The sequence below is a fragment of the Athene noctua genome, chromosome 12 (genome assembly GCF_965140245.1).
Source record: "Athene noctua chromosome 12, bAthNoc1.hap1.1, whole genome shotgun sequence".
Classification (NCBI taxonomy): domain Eukaryota; kingdom Metazoa; phylum Chordata; class Aves; order Strigiformes; family Strigidae; genus Athene; species Athene noctua.
Genome location: NC_134048.1, coordinates 22,885,260 through 22,910,460, shown reverse-complemented (window position 1 = coordinate 22,910,460; position 25,201 = coordinate 22,885,260). Strand labels below are relative to the sequence as shown.

At 46.1% G+C, this 25,201-nt stretch overlaps 1 protein-coding gene across 6 annotated transcripts in view; it reads left to right on the top strand.

The window, feature by feature from the left end:
• The first annotated feature begins 280 nt into the window (after positions 1 to 280).
• Positions 281 to 25,201, top strand: part of SHROOM1 (shroom family member 1) — a 39,403-nt gene continuing 14,482 nt past the window's right edge. For 2 of the 6 annotated variants that reach the window (XM_074916305.1, XM_074916311.1), the window contains exon 1: positions 1,025 to 1,112. The gene's annotated coding sequence lies outside the window, so the exon portion shown is untranslated. Of the gene's footprint in view, positions 416 to 1,024; positions 1,113 to 6,836; positions 6,918 to 9,396; positions 9,503 to 10,501; positions 10,556 to 25,201 lie in introns of those variants that run through there. The other 4 variants (XM_074916306.1, XM_074916307.1, XM_074916309.1 and 1 more) reach the window with 4 other exon arrangements.

Sequence of the window (25,201 nt, the reverse complement as noted above, 5' to 3'; positions counted from 1 at the left end):
AGATGCTATAGGTATCTAGAAAGAGTCAGGGAAAAAATATAAATGAGTAGGTAGAGCTTAGTTGGGCTTTTTGTTTGCTTTTTTTTTTCCTTCTCTTACAGGCAGGATTGCAGGAGTTACCTCCCCTCTTTTTCAGAAGGGAAAAAACTATTTGGAAAAAGCTGTTTTTAAAAATAGAAAAATGGGGTATTATACTGGATATTGTTTCTCTTGCCTTGGTGTGATGGTAGGGAAAGAGGAGTTTGCTAAGCTTGTTATTTATTATCTCTTTCAGCTTTCCTGGTGTATTTTCCTGCCTGGCAAGCTCTTGTTTACAAGCTGGAGAGCAAAGCAAGCCCTGAAGAATAAAAGTGGTGAAAAATGGAGAGCCTGCTGCTGTTTCCTCAAACCTCACACCAGACAGCACACAGGGCAGGTAAATTGCTGTATATGTGACTTTTTTTCAGAAATGTTTTTATTGCTCTTAAAGAAAATAACAGTTCTGACTGTTCCTGCAGCATCTCTGCCGTAGGGTTCAGTTGTGGCTACAAGGTAGGAGTTGGGAAATTGTGTTTTTTATTTTGCTGGAGTCTTGTTTATTTTACACTACTACCAGATACAGTTAAGATGTGAATCCTCATATGACCCTTAGTGAGAAAACTCCTAAAATATAATTTAGCTTCTTCAAATTGCACGAAAATAAATTCTAGAATTACATTCTTTTTCCAGCCTCTCCGTTCTCACGCTTCATACACAGACACGCTCCTGGTATGTGGCTGTGAGTTCGGTTTGGACTCCATGATTTTATGGGGGTTTTTTCCAACACGGCCGGTTCCGTCTCAGTCCTACGAGCCGTTCCTGTGCCCGGCAGCCAAACCCCGACGGCTTGCGGGCTGCCCTTCCCCTGCCCGGGGCGGCGGGGTGTCCCCCGCTCCGGGCACGGAGCTCGCAGGAACGCTGCGGGCAGGCTTGGGGGTTCCTTATGCCGACCCCACCTCCGTGCCTCCCCCTGGGCAGGGCCCTGCCCGTCACCTTCGCCGCCTACAAGTAGCTCCGGCGGCAGCCGCGACTTGGGAGAGTTTTGTCCGTGTCCGAGCTTGGGAGAAATGCCCCGGCAGCGCGGCGGGGGCCAGGTACGCCTGTGCCTGCGGACGGGGAGGGGGGATGCTCGGGGACGGGGGGTCCAGCCACCTGGATGCTGGCGGCGACCAGCCGGGTCCCAGGCACGACCGGGAATTCCTGGAGAGCGACTGGCTGCGGGGGGGGGGGGGGGTGTGAGCGGGGGGAGGAGGGTTTGGGGGGGAGCAGGGGAGCCCTCGGCACCTCCCTGAGCCCCTCGGCGGCTGCTGGCGTTACCGCGGAGCTTGTGTCGCTGGTGCGCGGCCGCCCCGGCTCCGGGGGGGGACGGGGACGGGCGAGGGGGTTCGGGTTGTGGTTTTTCGGTATTTTCCTTCTAATCGTGTGCGTGGCGTCACGGGCCCGCTGCCAGGTAACGTGCTCTTGTCTGCCGAGAACAGAAGAGTTTTTAAAAATGATTTTTATCTAACCTGGTGGTATTTCAGTGGTGGAAAGCATTCTTTCATAGTTTGGAATATGTGGAATTACAGTACTCAAACAGTTTTGATGTGTAACAATGTGGCTTATTTATTCTGTCTTCAGCGGGAGGGTTTTTAATCTTTTCTGTTAAAGACCTGAGCTACATAATTATTTCCTGCAAAAATCACAGGGGCAGTAATTGCCTGGACCCTTCTTTTCCTGTTGTGCAGAGACCTGTTAATAGGATTCTTCTCTCAGAAAGAAAGGTCTCCTTAGCAGCATTTAATGTCAAGAATGAAGCAGTGTCAGGTAGAAACTGAATGTATTTCAATGAAGAAGCGTATTCTAAAGAATTCCAACCTTAACTCTGGAGCGTTCAGTGTTTTGCAAAATAATCGTGAAGTGATGGATTTAAAAAGTAGGAAACGTCTCCAAATGGTCTGCGCTTCAGTGTGAAAATTAATGAGAAAATAGTGAAGTTGAAACCTGAAAAACAATTTGAGCGTGCCTTTAGAAAACAGAAATCCAGGTTGAATCAATAGGGGAGGTGACAGAAAGGAAGGGATTCTAAAGCCTGTGGGGGAGGGAATCACGTAAGACTTTGCAGCCATTTACAAATGGTGAGAGAATATGCAAATGTATTTATTTATGAATTTGCCTGAGAGGGTTTTTGTATGCTGATGCTGCTTCTGGTTTGGCCTTATTTAGTGCTAAGGTGCAAGTCCAAACACGCAAAGGGCCAGATTCCTGCTGACGGGGCTATTCAGCCCTGCCAGGGTCCGCGGGGCCAACTGTGGGAACTGGAACCACATCCAGAGAAAGACTCTTCAGGCCGTGGCTGGAGAGGGCCTGGGCTGGCGAGCTCGGGGTCGGGGTGGCCGTGTGCCCTGCGGGGTGACGGGCTGTGGCTGTCCCTGCTGCCGCGTGTCCTGTACTTCCAGTTGTAGCACACTCGTTTCCCCATTCTGACTTTTGCCAGAGTTTTTCATCTGGGTATTTGCATTCAGGTGGGTTCCTTTGCCCAGAAATTTTGGGAAACAGGGACAAAATGAATCCTATATTTCTAAGAAGAAACTTAGGGGGGAAAAAACCAAGATCTTGGCTTTTTTTAGTACTCCTGACCTGTCACTGAACAACTTTGTTTCCCACGCTTTGGAGAAGGGAACTAAGTTTTGTTTTGCATGTATTTGCATCAGGGATGTGCTTTTTGTTGTTCCTTCTGAAAATCTTGCCAAGTCTAGCCAATTAATAAGTCTCTGAAAAATGCACATGCTTTGATTTTTATTTTATTTTATTTTTTTTAGTAACTTAAATGTCTGAAGTTTGTGTCCTCAACATACTGGAATGTCCAGGAGCTTCCAGTCGTGGCAGGGCTGACTCTGTGCCAGTCCCCAAGTGTAAATGAAGATTGCTGCCTTAGACCTCTGGCTTCAGATAATAAACCAGATTGTCATCATCACAGATCAGAATGAGATTTATTATTTTTTCACATGCAAATTGACACAGTGCCTGTACTTGCTCTCACAGAGACGTATCATGCTGTAAGTACAAGCCTTGCCTGCCTTCTTGGCAAAACAGTGGTTAGTGCGGTGTGAGATGGGCTGCTTGTGCCTCGTGCCTGCTGAAGTGACCTGAGGGATGTGGGGGAGTTGGGAACGGTCCGTGTGAGGTTCGTGGTTGGGCTGGAGGATCTCCAAGGGCTTTTCCAACTGAGATGATTCTGTGACCTGTGTGCTGGCTGAGCGAGCTTGGGGATCCACTGTCAGCCTTCTGCTGTCCCCACTTCTCACACCTGACACTGGAAGCACTCTCAGAGTAATGAGGGATGACAGAAGGTGCTCCCAGAATTAATATTTTCCAGCTACCATATAGGAATATATGAAGTGTTTGAGCTTGGAAGATCTTCATACAGTGAAGTACAGAAAATGTGCAAAGTGAATGAATGTAAATAATCAAATGAACTGGTCATAAGCAACTGTAAGTTAACAGACTGCTTAAAAACGTGGACTCGTCAACAATAGACAAGGTCAAATCAAAGTTAAGCCAAGCAGATGCTTTCTCTCTCCTTTCTCTCAATCTTTTTCCAGCTCATCCCCTTTTGACAAGCATTTTATTTGCCTTTTTTCCTGTCTTCTGTGATGTGACCATCAGCTCTCAGCCATAAACAGTCCTGAGGCTGCTTTAACGAGGCCTTTAGGTATTCTGGAGTGAAGTCCATCAGACTTGGAGAATCTGAGGACCTGTAATTTATTCCACTTTCTAGGCTGTACTTTTCCTGTTCCAGCCTGAGTTCTTACACTGTGGTGGTGGTGGTTTTAATTAATGACCAGAATGACGAGCTTGTTTCTGGCTTTTCGAACAAAGACTCTAGCCTACTTAGCAAGAATGCTTTTCCTTCTCACTGAGTCAAAAATACTTAATATTCCCTTGTTTTTATTAGTTTGGGTTTTTTTTCTTATCTTTGGGCTTTGAGGTGTTGCCCCTTTCTCTTTTTGCCCGAACAGCCCCAGTTCTGCTGGCTCTTACAGAGTCTGCCTGCCTGGGTGTCAGCTCTTCCTTGTCACTCTTACTTCCAAGTGCAGTCTCTGTTGAAACAGGTACTGATTCCCCTGGTTTCCCATCTGATCTTTGTCTTCCTCTTCATCCTCTTCCAAATCAGAGGTTTGGGGGTTTTTTTGGTGCCCCCCTGATTAATTGCCTTTATTGGTTCCCCTTTCAAGCCTCCTTGCTAGGACAGCCTTGTCCATCATTTTCCCTCTGGCCTACAGCCCAACCTCCACACACTTTTACTCTACTGTTTTCCATCTGATTTTAACTCTTCTCTGAATCTGGCGATTCCTTTGCTCCACCTGAGTGTGATCCAGGCAGCACAGCCATGAGAGCGCAGCTGAGGTGCTCTGGTTTCACTAGCTGTGGGTGATGCTGGGCTTCCAAAAGAAATTCCAAGAATAGCCTTGTAAGCTGTGGATTGACTGCATGGAAACTTTAATACATCGAGTCTCTACTGAAGTGATGCAGAGTGGTTGCTCAGGGATTTAAGTTCAGTCCCAAATTTAGATTACTTGGATTTCACAGGTAAATCAAAACCAAGTACTTGATGCGATAGCAGTTCCTTGCCAGATTTTTAGTCTGAATTCTGAAGTTCTACTGTTTCATAAAAGATTGTCAGAATGTTTTTTAACCTTGAGAAGACAATTTATTATGCTGAGACTCAAACAGCTGGAACCCTTCATCTGACAATTTAAAACAAGAACACCCAAACCCCATATCTCCGGCTGGAATATTCCAATCAAATGGATAAATGTTTGTCAGAGGTACCTATAGCAGGAAACATGAAGCAATGCTGATACATGTAGGATCTTTCTGGAATACACAAACCCGTCTATTTTCCGTCATCTGACATCTCTCCTCTTTGGGAGTTTATTCTTGGTGCAGTATGCCATGCATGTGGAGCTATATAAGATTATTTCTTGGATCACAGACTTTTCTGCACCTGTCCCTGGTACCATACAGGCTTCTAGCTCTAAGAACAGGGAAGGGGTATGATCAGAATTTGATAATAATATCTTTTTGCTGTTCATCTGTCCAGGAGTAATTATGCATTGAGCTCTCCACTGAGCCTGCATCTGGTAAAATTTCCATCTTGGTTTGCAGCAAATGTTTCTTGTTAATTATTTTTTTATGGTCATAAATGTAAATCAGCAAGGGTTTTTTTTTTCTGAAAAAAGTTACTAATATCAAATTACAAATATTTATTTTTAAATTGTCAGCAAACTTCCCATGAGTTGTAAAACAAAGGGTTTAGATAGTAAACACACTCTCTGAGCGGAGTTCTGGTTGTAAAATGTAAAGCTTTGGCCCAAGGGTTTGTTGTGCTTCTGTGACTAATCATTGTAAAGCTGATCTCTGGGTTTTTGCTGTTCCGTCTTTGAAATGGTCACATCATGTTGCGTATTTATTGCTTACGCTGAATTTTCTGCTATCTAAAATATCACAAGCCCTTTTTACCGGACCATTTGGAGAAGACTCAGGAATGACTTGACTTCATCTCCTATATTGGAGAAATCCCAGCAGTGTCATCCTGCTTGTACGCTACTGATGCTATCAAAATTATCCAAAATTATTGAAAATTATGCCCCGTTCAGCTCCTCACCCAGTTAGTCCTTCTGAGGGAACGATGTTCCCAGTACCACGAGGTCTGATTTAGGACACTTACATAAGACCTAGAATGTGGTGCCCAGAACTGCAGCGATGTGATGCCCCAGGATCTCGCAGAGCTGGAATTCTCTGCTCCCCCAAAGGCTGCCTGTGACCCCCACGCAGCAGCAGCTTGGCTCGTGTCAGGAATGTTTGTTTCGTGGAGGCTGGAAGCGGGTCCTCTGTGCTGCTTCCCCACGACATGTGGCCGCGCGCAGCTAGTCCGCATTGCTGAGGGATTTATACGTTCAAGGGTCCTTCCAGCTTGAGATCGGATGAGCTCATACGATTTGTATTTTTGTTTAATCCAGGCATAGTGTGGGCTTTCTGCTTATGGCATGTGTGTGGTTTGCACCTGTCCCTGCCTCCCTCTTGTTCCTTCACCCATCCCTGCTGCTGAAGACCGTTTGTAGAAGAAGCTCTAAGACAATTTAATCGTAAGATTGTAGTGGTCCGAGTGCTGTCCTCCCAGGGTCTGCTGCTTTAGCTCCCTCCAGACCTCAGTAGGAGTTAACCACCCCAGAAAGTGTCCTGATTTTGGGTGTATTTGGCAGCTCTTGCCAGGTTACAGGTGGTTCAGTTACTCTGCTGACCGCATCCACAATGTGGGGGCTCTCTGATGGTTTTGCACGTCCTGAACACCTTGAAATAAAATGTTTAATTTTGGATGGAAATGTTTTATTTGGCACAAAACCAAAGCTTGTACTTTTAAGCTGAAAAAGTGATTTTGATATGAACTGAATCAATTCTTACTTAACTAATTCAGTTGTCAAACTGAAAATATCTGTGATGGGACAGTGCCTGAAAGCTGTTCCTGGCAGATCTCGGCTGACAGGGGTCACATCTCTGATGCTTCTGCCAGTGTGAAATTTTGAGTTTCTAGTCCCAATCTCATGAGAATTCTCTGCAAATCCTTGGCTGAAATAAGTTGCTTAACTGGGGAGTGTGACTTTCTCTGTAAGCAGCATCTGTTCCTTGGGAAGCTCAGCTCCTGTTTCTGCCATGTGGCATTTTCCAGCGAGGGCTGAGGAGCCCCACGTCTCGGACAGATGCAGAACCATAACCGAGCTCAGAATTACACAGCGAGAGCAACTCCAGGATGTCGGTCCTTCCCTGCCCTTCCTCTTGCACCCGCTGCTCTCCATTTCCCCACAGCAGATCTCACGCACTAATGTAGAGGAGACAAATCCCTATGAAGGCCCATGGTAAGTGGCAGGGGTTTTAGAACTGCTTCTGTGGTATTTCCAAAGGGTCTTGGGTGGCGTTTCAGAAGGGTCAGCAGAACCTCTTCTGACACACTGATGGAACATGAGCTTGTGCACCTTCTCTTGGGCTGAAGGATCTGAGCCCGTAACCCGAACTGACCTCTGAAAACCCACCCACAGAGCTTACCTGTTGCATGATTATTTAACACAGGAGTGTGGTCTAGGTGCTGGAGCAGGGACTTGGAGAGTAGACTGGTTCTCTTTCCACTTTTGCCATTAACTTATTGCATGAATAATATGGCTGAATCTCTGTGTGGCCCCAAATCTGTGTGCTGAATAGCTTCTGTCAGCTCTGCAGCTGGGAGGGGTTGAGTTCAAAGCACCTTTATATCCATACATATGTATATCAAGTAATTTTGCCTAAATTGTATAAAACAGACTGGTAAAACAAGAAGGATTTGCTCATATTAAATAAATAAAAAAAAACCCTTTCCAGGTTAGTGGGTTTTGTCAGTCATTAGATGAGACTAACAGAATTTCCTGTTGGGTATTTAGGAAAATTGTTTCTTTTAACATATAAAATTTAAAAAGCTGAGATCAGTTGTAGCATATCCACTTACAGGAATTTACAGAACAGATACCTTCTGTGCTTCCTGTTTTCTCTTAATAACTTCTGACAACTTCAGCACATGAAAAACATCTTGAAATTTGTTTCGTCCATAAGTGAAAACTCTCACAAAAGCTGTTGTGGAATTTCTGTTGTGCACAGCTTGCAGATGAGGTTCTTATCAGCTGAAAAGATTCATAGAAAAGAAAATGTATGCTTTCTAAAATATTATTCATAAATGTAAAATGATTTTGTATATTATACAGTCACCCCAGTGCTTTCTGAAGTTCAGGGAGACTCCAGAATTTCAGCGGTTAACGGGTGTTTCCGGACTGCTGGCCAGATGAATGCTTCCCAAATGTGGAGCTCTGATTAAGGAGCTGGCTTTGCTCAGAGACCTCTGAAACTCTTATTTAGTGTTTGACTATTAGAATAATATTGCTTTTAGTTGTGAAAATACGTGTGCTCAAGTTGCGTTGTGAGACAGACTGATTTTTTTTTTTCCAGAAGCCGTGTTCACGAAACATCAGTTCAGATCCTGCTGGTTTAATACATTTATACGCTTCACTGCAGTAAACAAAAGCCTGTGAGAAAGAAATACCTGTTACCGGTCGCTATTCTGAGCTGAACTGCACTTAATGCCCAGACCTTCATGTTCTGTATCTCTGTTGACCTTGTGTAATTTTTACCTTAAAAATCCCTCGCAGTGCTGGACCAAGCCGCTGGCAGAGCCTGCAGCTCCCTTTGCTGCACGGTGGTTTATCGGGGAGCACGGCAGAGCTGCCCCGCTCTGTATCTGGCACTCAATCACATAATGCTCCTTTTCTTTATGACATCTAATGGTGACATTATTTATTTAGCCTCCCTGTAACAAAGCCACCATTGTACTCGAGTGTTGTGAGGGAAAGCAGAGAGCCTGCCGCCGCTTTGCCGTGTAACTGGATCGACATACCACCAGAAGCCCTCGTTATTTATTTATTTTTCTAAGTGCAGAAAGAGAGGAGCACATACCTGCTGACAAAGGAAGGCAGCAGCTGGCATTTCTGCTCTTCAGCCGGGCCCTTGTCCTGGGGGAACCATAATGTCCCTCTCTTCTTTCTTCTCTCACGCTTTACAACACTTAAACAAATAGATCACGATTTCCTTGGGAGTTGTTTGTTAGCATCCTGCACTGCTCTTTAATACTTAGATACAAGTGTGGCTCCTGAATAGATTTTTTTAAAATGTAGCGACAAGCCTCATTTAAATTCTAGGTTTATAGTTACCTGTGAAAAAGGAAAGTGTCCCACTTCTGACAAGTGACAGGTTGCTGAAATAGAATGCCCTAATTCTCTTTTTTCTTTTTGAATGGCCTTTCATTTAGGCAATATCAAGAAAGAGTTTTGGCATTGATTTAAGTGGAATCAATATCAGAATCCAAGTGGATTTCTGGTGAGCCTCTGTGTGCTGGACACCCACTGGTATCTCGGGTACCGCACCACCGAGGGCCCACCCTCTGCCATTACCTCAGGTGGTCGGGGATTGGAGGGACAAGCCCTAATGCTTTTTGTGGTTTGCACCCAGACTCCATTTTATATCGGAGGAAGCTGGGCACAGCCCTGCTGCTGGGAGCATGCAGTGATTTGGGGTGAATTCCTGTGTTCCATGGCTCAGAGCTGCTGAGAGGCGGCCGTCCCGCCCGGCAGCGTGTCCTCTCCTCTCCTCTCCCCTCCCCTGCCATCGCCTCACCATTCACCCGATTCCTCTGTGAACTTTTCCAGCTCAGTAAACCAGCAGAAAACGGAATGAAAAGCCTGAACAGCTTCTGCCAGATTAGCAAACTGAATCAACTCAGCAGAGTCCAACAAGTACTGGAGCTGCAGCAAGTCCAGTGTCGGGGATAGGAAAGAGAAATGGGAAGAGAAGGGGTGAAGGCAATCTCTCCCCTTCGACTCAGCTGCATTTGAGCAGATTCCTCTTGGAGGCCCAGGGATCACTGGTAATCTATGAGCCATGCAAAATGAAGTTCAGCTGCTTTGAGAAACTATATTAAACAGTACAATGAAAACCACTCCCCAGTTATTCAGACCCTAAAATGTCCCAGTGTTGTGTGATACAGTGTATGGTGTTCTCTAAAGATTTTTCTAGGGCTTCAAAGAGCTCAGACGCTGGTGGAATAGCATTTAAATGTGCTTACAACATGGTTTCACTTGGGAACCTTGTTCAGCTAAATATTATTTTATTTTTCCAACGAGACTTTCAGATGTGATTTGATTGTTCTCACCGCAAGATCTACCGTTATATATATTTTCCAGGGACAAAACCTGTGACTTTAGTCAAAACCCCCGGTGAGGATTCACACGGCTGTGCTGTTTGGCAGCAGCACCAATTTCAGGTAATTCTTGGCAGCTGCGCTTTCCCCAGCGCACAGCTGCCTCTCTGCCCCACGCTGCAGCAGCTGATACTGATGTGAATTGGGAAACTGGCCTTAAAAGGAGCATGAGCAAAGGAAACTTCTGTAGGTTGCTTTGGCTGTGGAACGTTTTGTATCGAATGAGGGGCTGAAGGAACACTGGGACCTGTCTTTGATCCATGGTACATCGGTATGACTAGAACAATAGTAGCGGCTTTGTGTTACTTTTTTTTTTCCGTTACGTATTACCAAGCAACTAAATAATAGAAAATGCTAAAAAATACTGATTATGTTTGCTGTAATGTCATGCGGAAGGATTAACTTCTGTGGGAATTATTGGATTCTACTGAAAAAATAATGAATATGTGTCTCTAATAACCCTCAGTCCTCTGTCCTGCTAGCTAGTTTGGTTACTAGGTAGGGCAGCCACATCTGTGGAGTCTGGGATTGATGAGATCTCTCAGGGGTATTATTTTGTCTATTAGGCTGTTGTTACTTGGATGGTTTTGGTGGGTAAAACCCAGGATTTTTATTTTTACTTTCTATCTGTGCCATTGTTGACCTAGTTTTTGCAGCCAGTAACTCTGAGCAGCCATCTGTATCCCAGCTGATGCCAAGTAATGAAAATAACACCGCAAGGTAATAGCCCCCTGGGCAGTGGGGGGGTTTTATGGGTAGCATTTGCTGTTTGAATTGCTTCCCCCTTTGGATTTCACTTTCCAACACCTAGTAAAAAGGGCTGGGGAGGCGGATGCGCAGGGAGCAGTGCTGTGGGTTGAGGGGGGCTCCCCCCAGCCCTGCCCAGGGCTCCTCTCCCGCGTGAGACAGCCGAGGTGCCACCGTGGAGCTCTGGTTTTCACTTCATCCTGCTGCCCTGAGGGGCTCGCCTTAGAAACCAGTGACCCGTTTGGTGTGTTTGGGGCTGTACAAAAGAAGGCTGTCACAGCCGTGAGAAATTATTTTGAAGTCGTATTTCTCTGATACCCCTGCGGTCTGTAACTGGTTTTGTGATGTTGGTACTGTACGGCTCGTGCTAAAACGTGCTGGTGAAGGGTGAGCAGGCGTCTCCCTTGGTGGTGTTGGTCACTGATGTTTTCTGCGTTTTATCTAGAGCATCTAGAAGATCTGTAAAGCAGCATTAAGAGGCAAGTTTTGGCTGTAATCCGTTTTACTGCTTTTCTACTTTCAAGCAGTTTTGTGCAGTGACTGTAGTAGTGTTCAGAAACATACTGATGGCAACTAGTGACGTCTTTACCATGAATTATTATGAGATTTTATGCATCTCTGAAAGCGTTAGCTGTAAAAATTCAAGGATTCCCTGAAAGTCTTAGGTCTCAAAACTAACAAATGAACCATGAATATCAATATTTCTGGTTGTGAAGCGGAGTTTGAAACCGTAATGTAAACATTCTAAACATTTAGGAACCCGAGTGCAGATAAAATGAACCTCAGCTCTGTTGTTTTTACAAAATCCTTTGATTGTTTTTGCTCTTGGCCCTGTTTGTTATTGTTACCATGTAAGTTTATAGATAACAATCCTAAGCATGCTTTTTCATGACTTGTAGATGTCCTGAGAATATCTTAGTTATTTCCTGGTGGTGATGAATGAACGGCTGGTGTGCTTGTGGCTGACACGAGACTAAGGTTTCTGCCTTGTTTCTATTGTATTCTCTGATTCTAACGTATTATGGTGGTTTTAATTGCGAAGAGCAGCTGTAAATTCTCTCTTTTGGGGTCTCTCCATCACATCTCATTCAACTGTGATGAATCATTAAATGTATTGCTGCGTTTATGGCAGGGCAGGAGTGCGTTGTCCTTGCTCTCCCTCCTGAGCAGCTGTGCTGGTCCATCACTGAATCTGCAGATACAGCAATGGGCGGTTATTCACCCCAAATCTACAGCGCTTCCCGTGAAGGCAGTGGGGAAGTTTAATTGCTAATACTTGTAAAACACGGATTTACTGTGACAGTTGGGGCCCTAAAGGTGCTGCAGCCCTGCTCCCCGTTGGCCCTGCTCGGAGTTTTGCAGGCCTGTGGTTCCAGCTGGCGAGGGTGGCAGCACCGTCCGTCCCGATCGTAACGAGCTGAATCTGGCCTCGGAACAATTTGCCATTGTGAGATACAAATCGTTAGAGCTGCAGACCATATATAATATTTAATGACTTCTTTACAAGGCAGCCGGTTTATAATTTAGAAGGAGCGTTTGGAGGCATGTGATTTATACTTTGAAATAACTTTGTAATTGGTGAATGCTATTATTGTGTGCACAGTGCTGTATTACTGCACGTTACCAGTGGAACTTCTGCTGGTTTAGAGCTCCGGGTTACATGGTACAGCGCAGACAGGGCTGTGTGCCTGAGGCTTTGCACTGTTTTGCAAAGTTTCAAGTGATTTGCTCTGAGCTGTTGCTGACACTTTCCACCCTGCAGAAGCTTTCAGCACCCTCAGGTTGGGAGGGAGGTTGGATTTGTTTCTGAGAATCTCACAGTTTTTAATGGATTTATTCTGACAACAGCGTGGCAAAAGGAGTGTTGTTTATCCCCAATTTAGCTATGAGACACTTCATTTGAAGGTCCTTGAAGTTCGATGTCTGTACAGTTCTCATCCAGAGCGATCAGGAGACAAAAGTTGGGTGCTGTGCTGTGTCTGGAAAAGTCTGGACATTATCTCCATTTTGTTGTGTTCAAATGTTTTTTTTTTAAAAAAGTCCTCCTAATATAAGGGCCAAACTTTACGAAGATCTGTGGCAAATCACAAATCAGTCATCTCTGACACATCTGCACAAAACTTATACAAAAGAAATGCCCCAAACCCTCCTGTGCAGAGAAGACACGACCAGCGTCACCAGCTCTGGCCCCGAACAAGAGCTTTGGTCATGATATGGCAGGAGGAGTTGCTCAGCTTTGTCTTTTTCCTTCCAAGCTGGCATCATGCAAGGCAAGATTTATTTTTTTTTTATTTCTAATTCCTCGGACTATTGGAAATGGTCCCTCGCCTCCTGCTGCAGAACACTTGATTTGATCAGATACCAAGGCACTGCTTTGTGAAAACAGGATTTAATGCAATGACTAAACACTGTTTAGTTACTGAGTAACTTCCCAGGAGCCCTTCTCCTTACTCTGGGACTTACTGATCACATTATGCACTGGTGGAAAAAAAAATCAGGTTTAGGGATGGCCTGTTTGTGTACAGGGTCTTGGAGAGGAGCCTGGATGGTTGCTCACAGGAAAACCTCAAACATGGGGCTCCTGTGTTCTACTCACGCACAGGAGATGTGGTGTTGAGGTTTTTCCCAAGAAAATGATCCCTGTCCTCTGCTGCTTCTGCTGTTCCATAAACCAGGGCTGGATTCTGAACTCTCTGTGGTGGCTTCGGCACCACCCGGCTGGAGAGTGTGGAGAGTCCAGGCAAAAACCAAAGGCTGGATCTGTGTCCCACTGGAGAACAGTCCACTCCTTGCCACCATGTAAAAACTGAATGTAGCCACAAGCGAGCGGATTATTTTTGTAGGAAATGTGGAAGGAATCCTCAGTTTTCCCTTGAGAGCCAATACATAAGAACAAATCGGAGAGCTGTTTCCAGCATGGTATCCAGCTGGCAGCTTAGTTTGAGGGGGGGGGGGGGGAAATAGTGGCATAAAATCGGCTTATTTTTTAGGACCAGCTGGAAACAAGCGGGAATTCACCTCACCAGATAAGGATGTTATAAAATGGTAGTATTGGGCTCCAGCACATATATTTGGAGGTAGGAAGGAATTTCTAGCAGAGGCTTGAGTTGATTCAGAGTCACACAAAATAGGTGAAAGTCTCAGTCTGTGTGCCTTCTGGGCTGTTTTATGAACAAAACACTTTAGGAAGAAAAAAATTGCATCAAAAAACCTGCAGCATATAAAAACATAACTTCTTTTTTTTCCTTGAGCTGTACAAGCTTTAATGGCAGAACCCTCTTTCTCTCCCCTTCTGCAAGTAGTACACAGATTTTTTAAGAAAATCCAATTCAACTACTTTTTTGGATTCAATCTAACCACTTTCAGTTGGGTTTAGGTTTTTTTTTTGGTCTAGTAGTGCTTCTGAGCTGCCCCAAGCAAGGGCTCTCAGCCAGTGCGGTGCTGCCCGGGGCTGGGGACCCCGGGGGATGAGGTGGGGGGTGAAGGGTGCTCTTGGGAGGCTGTGGGGGGGGGTGAAGGGTGCTCTTGGGAGGCTGTGGGGGGGGGTGAAGGGTGCTCTTGGGAGGCTGTGGGGGGGGGTGAAGGGTGCTCTTGGGAGGCTGTGGGGGGGGGTGAAGGGTGCTCTTGGGAGGCTGTGGGGGGGGTGAAGGGTGCTCTTGGGAGGCTGGGGGGGGGGTGAAGGGTGCTCTTGGGAGGCTGGGGGGGGGGTGAAGGGTGCTCTTGGGAGGCTGGGGGGGGGGTGAAGGGTGCTCTTGGGAGGCTGGGGGGGGGGTGAAGGGTGCTCTTGGGAGGCTGGGGGGGGGGGTGAAGGGTGCTCTTGGGAGGCTGGGGGGGGGGTGAAGGGTGCTCTTGGGAGGCTGGGGGGGGGGTGAAGGGTGCTCTTGGGAGGCTGGGGGGGGGTGAAGGGTGCTCTTGGGAGGCTGGGGGGGGGGTGAAGGGTGCTCTTGGGAGGCTGGGGGGGGGGTGAAGGGTGCTCTTGGGAGGCTGGGGGGGGGGGTGAAGGGTGCTCTTGGGAGGCTGGGGGGGGGGTGAAGGGTGCTCTTGGGAGGCTGGGGGGGGGGTGAAGGGTGCTCTTGGGAGGCTGGGGGGGGGGTGAAGGGTGCTCTTGGGAGGCTGGGGGGGGGGGGTGAAGGGTGCTCTTGGGAGGCTGGGGGGGGGGGGGTGAAGGGTGCTCTTGGGAGGCTGGGGGGGGGGGTGAAGGGTGCTCTTGGGAGGCTGGGGGGGGGGGTGAAGGGTGCTCTTGGGAGGCTGTCCTGGCAGGATGCATTGGAGGGGAGGGGGCTGGGGGGGCGAGGGCCTCACCCGCTCTTTCCGCTCGGGCCTTGGCAGCATCTTCAGGGAGTTTTTCAGTTGTGCCCATGCAGGATTCGAGGCCACTGCCCAACAGCTCGGGCAGAAAAAGCACCGTTGTTAATAATTGACTGGTGAGATAATGAAATAGCCGAGCCCGCTGTTTGCTCTCCTTCCCCTTCCACTGCCACTGTAACGCTGCGCACGACGGAATCTCGTAAACCAAAGGGCGGTTTCCAGTGGCGAGGCAGAGGGGTTGTATGTGCAAGTCCCTTGTGCATCTCTAAAGCCCGTGCTGTGCGTGGAGCTCCCGCGGCCTCCGAGGGGGTGGTGGTGCAGCAGGCCAGGTGAGAGCGGGGCCGATCGCCTCTGATGTGGTATGAGCTGCACTGAGGACGCTTCAGATGCTGATGTTTACAGTTGCTTCTCCTCTGTCTTTCAGATCCTTGGTGGACGTAGCTGGAATGGGGATCTGAGGCACTGGCTTTTGTTTTCTAAAGAGAAAATTGGAGGTAGAAAATCTGAGCCAGCTACGCTTACTGCGAACGTGTGTTCGGATCTCAGAGGTCACTAAGCCAAACATCAGCTCGGGGTGGGGGGGGTGGTGTTTTAGATGGCTGTATCTGGTCTAGATTGTCTCACTGTAATTCAGCAGTTGCTGTGATGCCTACCTGGACACTTGCTTTATGCAAGTAAAGAATGAAAATAACGTTCTGGTTACTCGGTGTTGCTTGTAAATGTTTGCTGTAAATCTGGTAGGAACTGTGATTCTGTGCTGATCTGTGGTCTGAGTAACTGCTCCTTAATCTCTGGGTAAATGCGTGTGTCTGGGGAGGGAGGGAGGCTCAGTGAAGCCCTGAGCACGGGTTTGATGTTCCGTGGTTTGAGTGGTTCCCGATGCACCCGGCCGTGCCCGTGGGCAGCAGTTTGGGGTGGTTTGAGAGGTCCCTGCAAAACCAGAGGCCGAAGGTGTGCTCAGCCCCCAGCCCTGCTGAGCTGCTGGTCACAGGATGAGAGACCTCTTGCGAGTGCACATCCATGAGCTAGTGGAGGTGGCAGGAGAGGAAAGTGTGATGTTGGAAAATGAAGTGTCAAAGCAATGTGTTTTCTATCGATCCCTTCTCCCCACCAAGGACTAACTCTGCTCTCAGGTTTCTTGCAGAGCATCTGCTGCCAAAGTCCATCAGCTCCCCTCCGGAGGCACCCTTCTGTAACAGTCAGCAGGAAAACAGATGAAGGAGCAGGATGTATCTTGGAAAATATTAAAAGCACATTTTGAAATGTTTAACCCAGGGTTGCAGGCAGCTGCAGGCACGTGTGATTACAGAAGGCTGTCCAGACTTCAGGGCTTATCCTCTGTGTCTCTGCGTGTGAAAAATTACCTTTTTCATAGGGAAATGCGTGAATGTAACCAAATAACTGAACAAGGGCAGAACTGAATTCACACCAACAAATTTATCTTTAAACTGCTGAAATCATTAGTGTGTAAGGGACCGATCTGACACCTGTGGTGGACACGGACAGTCTGGTGTGTCAGCTCTGCTGTGCCAGTCAGTCTGACACAGACACAGGAGCTCTGCCCTACCCTTGGGCCTGCAGATTATGCATTTGTTTGCAGAATTAAGAAAATCCAGGTCCATGTTAAATAGAGGAGGTAAGAGGTCTGGCAGTCAGACATTTTAACCCAGAAAATAGTTGACCCTGGTACAAATGCACGTGATGATCCTCCCCCACAGGCAGCATTTAAGGGGCGAGGCTGATGCTGAAATGCAGGTTGAGGATGGCCAGTTTGGGAACTTGAAGGGGAATTTTCTGCAGAACAGATTAAATGTAGAAAGAGGTATCTGAAAAACCTCCCACCTTTCTGTTTGGTCAGGGACTAACTGGTGTGAAGTGTTACAGACAGGGCAGCACTTGGCCTCTCGGGGCATCCCCTGAGCAGAACTTCCCCTCCTCGCCGAACTACTCACCCGCTGCCAGGGGTGGGATAACTGTCCTGGCGTTAGCTGCTTTGGTCAGGTCTCTCATTATTGCTCTAGGCTCTGCCTTTTCCCAGAAGGAAATAAGTTTATGCTTTCCCCAGTCTTTTTCCCCCGACATCTGTCAGTTTTGCAGCGTGTCTGAATGCTGTTGCAGACCAGGTGTTTAATTTCTGCCCGTGATTCCGAGCAACCTGCACCCCACCATTAAACCTCTACTGATGTAACTGGTGGATATTTCCAGATTATTTTTAACTACTGATACAGTTTCTCATTGTTTGTTAAGGAAACCAATGTTAATAATGTTTAGTGAGATTAAGTATAAATGCTTATGAATTCTGTCCAAATGAAAGATGGGAAAATACCGGAATGCAATGCTTGCCAAAGGAATGGGCCAGTCTAATATATTAATGCCTTATATATATTTGGTGTTTTTCTCTTATTCCAGTGGAATGTTCTGCAGTAACTGGATATTACATTACTGTCTCCCTCAGCCCAAGGGCAGGCACAATTATGTTTAACATCTGGATGAATTAGACTGAAGACAGACATCCTCTGGAAGGGAATCGTTTCTGTTTCTTATATCAAAATAAGAAAGTTAGAGCTAATGGCTTTTTAAAATGCCAAATTAATATTAAATCATAATCCTTAATTTGTATATAATAAAATGGCAGTGCTAGTATTGTTTGTTGATTACATTTTAGACTGGCAGTGTGCTAGGAAAGAATGGAAAAGTTACATGCTTTATTGAGGGTAGTGAAATTAAAAAAAATTAGTTTGTAGTTAGAAGTGGAGAGCAGAGTGCTGGGTTCTGTTCCCACTGCAGGACTCCCAAAGGATTTTATGGTAAGACACATAGTGCTGGTGGCAGTGACAGTATCTGATTAACATTTGTAAGATAAACTCTGAGGTATGAGGAGATGGTTTTGTGAGATGAAGCTCCGTTGCCACATCTCTGCTTGCTTTCTCTGTCAGTCTTTCTCCTGTGCGCAGTCTCCTCCTCACCCGTGTTGGGTGTTACTGAGTTTTCCAATTAGCACAACCTGATTACCATGCTCTTCTGTTCTCTGGGAGGCGCTGGGTGAGCCGGCTTGGCTGAGCCATCCTGCTGCTCGGGGAAGATCCGGTAGGATTCTCTGTCTGAGGTGTTCAGTGTGGGTAGTCCTTGGATGGGAATGGCTCTGGGAATTCAGCAAAGGGAGCGTGAGCGTTTCTGCGTCACTCATGAAGTTCATAGCGCACACTCCAAAGCTCGCCAGCTTCAGCAGAAAGCTTCTAATTAGCTTTAAGGAGAACAGAGAATGAATTGTTTAATCCATCTTTATTACTTCTAAAGGCCATAATTTAAATATATGCACACACATATATATAAATAATATACATCATCCCACTTGATGAGGTGGGAACTGGAGCCTGGCCCTTCCCCTGCCCGGTGCCTTGGGTCGATGGGCTCTGGAGCTGCAGCAGCAGCGTTTGTTCTCATGGCAGCTTTGTCTGTGGGGAGCGTAATTACAGCACAGAGAAACTGGAGTCTACCGTCTCTTTCTGTCTGGGCCTCGTGGGCTGTAATGACAGGGCCATTCATTACGCTTCTGAGAATAGTTTTATATTCTAGCAGAAAGCATATATAGCTGCCAGAGACCCACTATTCTTCAAAAGATAAGATGACTTTATGGCATTTCCCCAGCCAGCCAACTCTCACCCGTAAGTCTGAGTGAGAGTTAGCTCTCCCAGAACAATAATAAAAGCCCAGTAAAGGCAAATTCTGATCCGTACAATGCTGTGAATACATTTGGTTTGGGGTGTGTGGCAGTTGCTGGAGCTGCCTGTTGTAAGAACTTGGATTTTTCTAATTACCAAAAAGGACATATTTTTAAAACTGTCTTGCACAGAGGACTAACCAATTTCTAGTTATATTGGAATCAAACCACACATCCGTGGAAGATGTTGAACCGAATTTCACCTATTTCGAGGCCAGTTTCTTTTCATATGGGCTTGACTTGATGCCTAAACTGTGGGAAGCTCAGTGCAGTCAGTAGTAGGTGAGGAGGACTATAAGAATTTTATTTTTCTCTGATGTTTCTTGGACAGCCTTGCTGGCAAGCAGTCAGCAAGGTAGAAATGAGAAAACATCTTCTGAGACTTCTCTGACCACTGGTCTAGGAACACATGCTCATGTTGCAGCTTACCCTGTTGTTGGAAATCAAAGCTCTTTTTCCTTGTTATCTCTTAAAATATGATGGCTTATCTGTCAGGGTGAAAGTGGTCCTCTGAGCCTGGCCTGATCGGTTTGAGATTTCTTGCCTCTCTCTTTGTACTGAGTCAAGCAGGGGAGGGAAAAGGAGTTTTCTGCCCTTGAAGAGCAGCCTGCTTGCTTCCCAAACCTGTTGTGTGGCAGGGGGGAGGAGGCAGCTAGTGAAGGCTTTTTACTTAGTTTGAATTTTCTTCTGTGTTCTCTAGGCTACTGGATAATATATTAATTCTAAAGGAACATGTCTGAAAATGGGCAGTATTGTTAATTTTTTCTGAATTTTTGGGTTCTTTAGAGTCTGTAATTCCTTAATGTTCTTGGATATTTTTGAGTCTATTCTTGTAGCCTGTAAAAGCAGTATGGCTGGTAAATTTATGGCATTAGATGAACTCGATTAGGTTAAAAAAAGTAAAGAAGGAAAATTGCGATGAAGTAACGATGACTGAAATGGAAATGATTGGAAAGAAATGCATACGTCTGGGATGAAGCTGTAATTTCTAGCAAAAGCATTTTTTGTGAAGTGGTTCAGAGGTAGAAACAAAAATAAGTGGTGTTTAGTAGATTAGGGAGTGAAGATGATAGAAGCCGAGAGAAATTTTTGAGGCTGAATAAGGAAAGTCAGGGAATTCAAGGACAATGGAGAAGTATGTGGCGGGTGACTGCTCTAATTAAAAGGTCAGACTCTGCTGGGTGCTCAGAAAAGGCCTCTTACAGGGCTGTGAAGAATTGCCAAACCTGATCTTCCTCATTAAAGCCTTGGCCAGAGATTGGACCATGGTTCTCAGGTCCAAAAGCATTTTATTTGGGCCACAGCTTTTTGCCAGCCGAGTATATACGTTACTGACATGCCAAGTGCTCAGCCCAGCAGCGAGACGTCGTCACTGCATGGGAAATGGCTCCAGGGAAGGTGCAGGATGGACCCGTCCTGGCATCGTGGCTGAAGAAAAGCTCCCACACTAGTCAGCAGGAATGTCCTCCTTGAGAGAGAGCTAGGCAGAGCTGGGTAAGGACGTTTAGGGAGACTTATCTCCCCCACCCCCCAATAAAGGGGATGCTGAGATTGTTATTTCAATTCTCTAAATTACTCAAGACACTTCCATAGCTTCAGAAAGCCTGAAGTCTCTGTCTGTGGCTTTGACTGGAAATGTTTACGTTCCCCAAACCGTGGTGAAATTTATTTCTGTGTGCATGAGGCATAAACCTCACTAAATCCCATTCAGACTCTGTTTTGAGAATGTCTGACACTCTGACTTTCCCCAGTTCCCAGTAACGGGGTGTTTCCTGCAGGGCCTGTGTAAGATGAACTGGAAAGTTTGTTCTTGGGTTTTGATGTACAATATCCTTGGCAGCTGTTAGCTACCTGCATGATAATTCTGGAGATTGCATGAAATGAGGAATTTGGTTTAGAGTCTTCAGAACTCTTTGCAGGAAAAATACAGATTAACAGAACATGTTTTTTCCCAGCTATCTAAAGGGGGTGTCCTTGATATGTTCTCTTATGTTGCCTTCCTGCTTGAAACCTAAAACTGAAAGTTCTAGGGGATAAATTGTTGATTATAGATTAGAAAAAATAATAATAAAGTGAATGTATCTATTAAAAAAAAAAAAAAGCCAACAACAGCTAAGAGAGAAGCAGTGACTTTCAGAGATGCTGGGCACAAAGATGATCAGCCAGCCATGCTTCCCTGGGTGTGGTATCCCTCCATTTCTCTCCCCCTTTCAACAGTCATGTGAAAGTGATGGAATCTGAAGACTTCAGACATTTGTCTGGAATTTCTGAATATTTCACAGTCTGGTCAAAGAAGCGGCTCTTATTTCCAGACATCTCACGCCTCGGCAAGAGATACAGCAATGGAGAATGTGTGGCTCGTCTGTGCCATGAGTGTGTGTGATTCCTCCCCGGGAAGTCCTGGATGGAGACCTGGGAACCTCGGGGCTGATGCAGCACAGGACCTACTGAAGGTGTCTGTGGTACCAGAGGCTCTCGACTCGCCTTCCCCAGGATTTTAGGCTCCAGACTTCCCTGGGACAGCCAGTGAGATCCCCGGCTAAAGCAAGAGTCTCACAGGGGAGAGTTTGGTAGCAATTAGATCCCATGATCTGTGAACAGATGGATCAGGTGCTACAGACTGTGCAGCTGGTTGGAATCTGAAGAATTTCAGCTAATATTTACATCAGGTGTTTACCCTTTGATAAGAAACAGGTCATTCACAAACATGTACATGACATAATACTGGTAGGTTGGTCACGGTGTTTGCTTTGCGTTTCACACACTTATCATTCTCGTTGCTTGGAGAACAGTTGCGTGTTGTAGTTTGATATGGATTGATAGCTGTGTTTTTCCTCTTCCTTTCCATTTGTTTAAAAAGAGCAGTTTTACAGGAACAGATCTGTGAAGTTTTAGACATGCCACTGTGGTAGCGGGGTGTTGCCTTCATCTCCGGAGTGTGTTGGAGGAGAAGTCCTGTTTGGTGTTCCAAAGTTACAGTTCCTCACCATAAACACCAATAGCTCAGTCTCAAAAGGTTTGAACTCTGCTTGAGTTTATTAAAGAAAATGCTCATTCTTGCTTCTCTGACGGAAAGATTGCGTCAGTAAAATTTAAGGGAACCGCACAAGTATGCAGACGTACTGCGGGGCTGTGTTCAGGGCTGGGGGCTGTTTCTCCCTGGTTGCAGGGGATAAATCAGACTTGATAAAGAAAATCCTGTGTTTCCGATGGGTGATGCTTTGGACAAGCAATATCTGTAACTGCAGTTGAGTTATGGATTAATCAGCAGCACCTAATACAATCTAAATGAGGTCACGTAAGAACAAACTAAGTAGAAGAAAGTTTGCCCTTACAAGACGGGTAACTTGCTAACTGACTGCAGTCTGGAGTTGCTGATTTTTTTTTTCTGTACAGAGTTAATTTCCCAGAGATATGAGGCTTTGACCTACTAAGTTAGTTGCAAAGAATTTAAGATTGCGCAATACAAACCAGCTTTCCCTAGAATTAAGAGGTTGAGGTGGTGACTGGTATTTTAACAGCAGTCTGTGAGGGGCCGGAGACTTGAGCAGGACTTGAACCTGCACCAAATGCTCGGGGACTCTGTTGGATGATGTTTGGGTGAAGAAGTTTTAACGCAAGCACTGGTACCTGAGCTGAGAAACGTACAGCAGGGGCTGTAACGTTAATTTCCTGGCGTTGCCTTGCCACTACTATTTATTTTCTATTATTACTATGGTGGAAACTTGGAACAAATCTTGTTTTGAGACCTAAGACATTATCCTGGCCCAGAGGCAGCCCGGCCTCGTGTACGCAGCGTCCTGTGTCATCTGGGTTTTGTTCTCCCTCGGTTGTCAGCCTGCTGGGAAGCACTAGACAAGTCCTGTTCCCTACAGAGACCCTGTTTCTCTTCTGTGCTTTTGTTCCTCTCCTTTCTCTAGTCTGTCAGATGTAAAAAGCAAAGAGTGCGTGCTTTAGATTTGCAAACTGCTCTGCATGGAGGGCTGTGCTCTGTGTATTATATTTACTGGAGTAAATAAATCAGTGGATGTGGAAGTCAAGGTAGCCTCTTTTTTTTAAGAAAAAAAAGTGTTCTTGGTTCTGATACACTTTTAATTTAACATTTTTCTTTTTGCTTTCAGAGGTTTACAATGGAAATAGTGCAAGCCTGTCAGGAATGTGCACATTGTATTACAGCCTTGCCAGAACATTTCTAAGGCCCAGAGACAGTGTAGTCCATGAGGGTGCTCTGCCACCTACCAGCTGAGGAGAACAATAATGTCATTGTTAATGTCAGTTGAGTTTTAAGTACATTAATGTTTTTCTCTTACATGTGAAAGAGAAGGCAGTTTTCACATAGTTCTTTAAATGCATTGCAATCCACAATTCTGCTTCCAGGGTTTAGGAAACCTCTTCTCCAAAAGAAATATGACAGGTTTTCCCTAAGACGCGTTTCAGTATCATATTATTTAAATTTTAACAGAGACTTTTGGAGAACAGTATATTCCTTCAGTTCTTACCATTTTTTCAGTCGCTTCAAGGATGTGAATTAGCGAGTTTGGTCTTAAAGAAAACAGACGTGCAAAGTGTGAGCCATGGCAGAAAGGGACTGGAGGGCACCCAAGGCAGGGGCAAAAGTCCTGTCACTGATCTGTCACTTCTCCGGGGAGCAGCAAAGGCTGCAGGTAGCGTCAGGAGATGGAGGAGGGACCTGTGAGCTGCAGTGTCATCCTGCACCTGCCCCAGGCAGGGTCTCGGTGCTTGCTGCTGCTGTTTCCAAGTCAGGAGTTCTTACCCTGGTCTTCTAAGATGCTGAAGTTTATATCTCGTGTTATTTCTGGTATCATAGTGAGGCAAAAATTCTTCACCATATTGTCAATATCACTATAAATCACAAACAGGTAGCGTGAACGAGAGGAAACAGCCTCAGGTTGTGCCAGGGGAGGTTTAGGTTGGCTGTTAGGAAAAGTCTCTTCCCCAGAAGGGCTGTCAAGCCCTGGAACAGGCTGCCCAGGGTCGTGGTGCAGTCACCAGCCCTGGGGGTGTTCAGAAGCCGTGCAGGTGTGGTGCTTGGGGACGCGGGTTAGTGGTGGCCTTGGCAGTGCTGGGTTAATGGTTGGACTCGGTGATCTTAAAGGTGTTTTCCAACCCAAACGATCCTGTGATTCTGTGAAATAATGGAGCAAAGGAGATCTTGGGAAATACTGGTATAGGAAACCCAGAGCGTATTTTCATTGATATACATAAACCAAAGCACAACTGTTATTTAAATTCTACGCATAGCTGTGAAAAGTTAGAGCCAAATTCTCGTTGTAAATCAGGGTGGCTCGATTAACTTCAGTGGAACGGTGCCAGCACACCCTAGACAGAGACTTGGCTCCGTCTATTAATAGCCACAGCCGGGTAATAGAGCTGCTTGGAGAGGTTCCACTGGAACAAAATTCTGATTATAAAAACGGAGATAAGAACGACAGAGGAATCTGCCTTCTAGTTCTCTTGTGGAATGTGGCTCCCCCGGGGTTTGATCCCATGCACCTCCCTGCACTTCCAGAGACCTCCGAGCTTGCAGAGCCCGGTGAGGCCCAGCAGGGTCTGCGCTGGCCCCGGGTTTCAGGCGCTCCGGTCGCTTCGGTGATGTGACAGCAACTGTGCCGCAGTCGGATCCTGCATTTAGTGTCAGTGCAATCATCCTCTCCACTGCTTTTCTTTGTAGCTTCGGAAAATACGGTCTTCCTTTCACTAGATAGCTAAGGTTTTTATTTCTTTAAATTCTTCAATACACCGTGTTGAAGGGACGGGGAATGTTGTCATCGGCCATTGATGCTCTGTGTTTCCTATGTGACTCTGTTATTCATGGACGGACAATTAAATTTCACAGCTGTATTTCAGATCCTCTCTAAAGAGACAGAACTTCTGCAGGTGTCCATGAGTTGGTTTCTTACTGAAGTTTCAAAAAAAAGCCCAGCAGAAATTCCTACTGTGCAGTGTTACACTGTTTTCATTTCCCAGAAACCAGTTAATTTATTTACTGTGCCCCACCAGTCCAAGTTCCCTTTATAGATTAACTTGTGTGTTTTGGCTCCTATCCACCTCTTGCTTTGGCTCCAAATGAATGATACCAGGACTGTCTTTGAAACAAGGCAGGAATGTGAAGTTTTTTGATTAAACAGCAGCATCACCCCTGAAACCTCTCTTTCTGCCAGCTTTGAGGCCCCGCTGCAGAAGTAGGGTATTGGGAATCGCAGATTAAGGTGAGTTCAACCTTTTTGAAGAAAACAGACGTGTAATATTCTGATAGGACTTGGAAACAGTTTGCATCTCCTCAGAAGGTGTGTCACTGGGGCAGCTTGTCACCAAAGGTTTTCAAGACTGTTTATTTGCTTTCTTTTAATAACTGATCAGTCTTTAGAACTGGTTTAAATGAGAATTAGTAAACAAGGTCACTGACGAGCACCCCTCTGGCTTGCCAGGTTCAGCCTTTTATCAGGGGCTCGTGCTGGCCCTGAGCGTGTCAGGGGGGTTGAAGCTGACAGAGGTGGTTGAGGGGGTCACACTGTGAGCGTGACCATCTCCTGTGTGGCATCTGTTGGCCTCCAGAGCGGGCTGCTTGT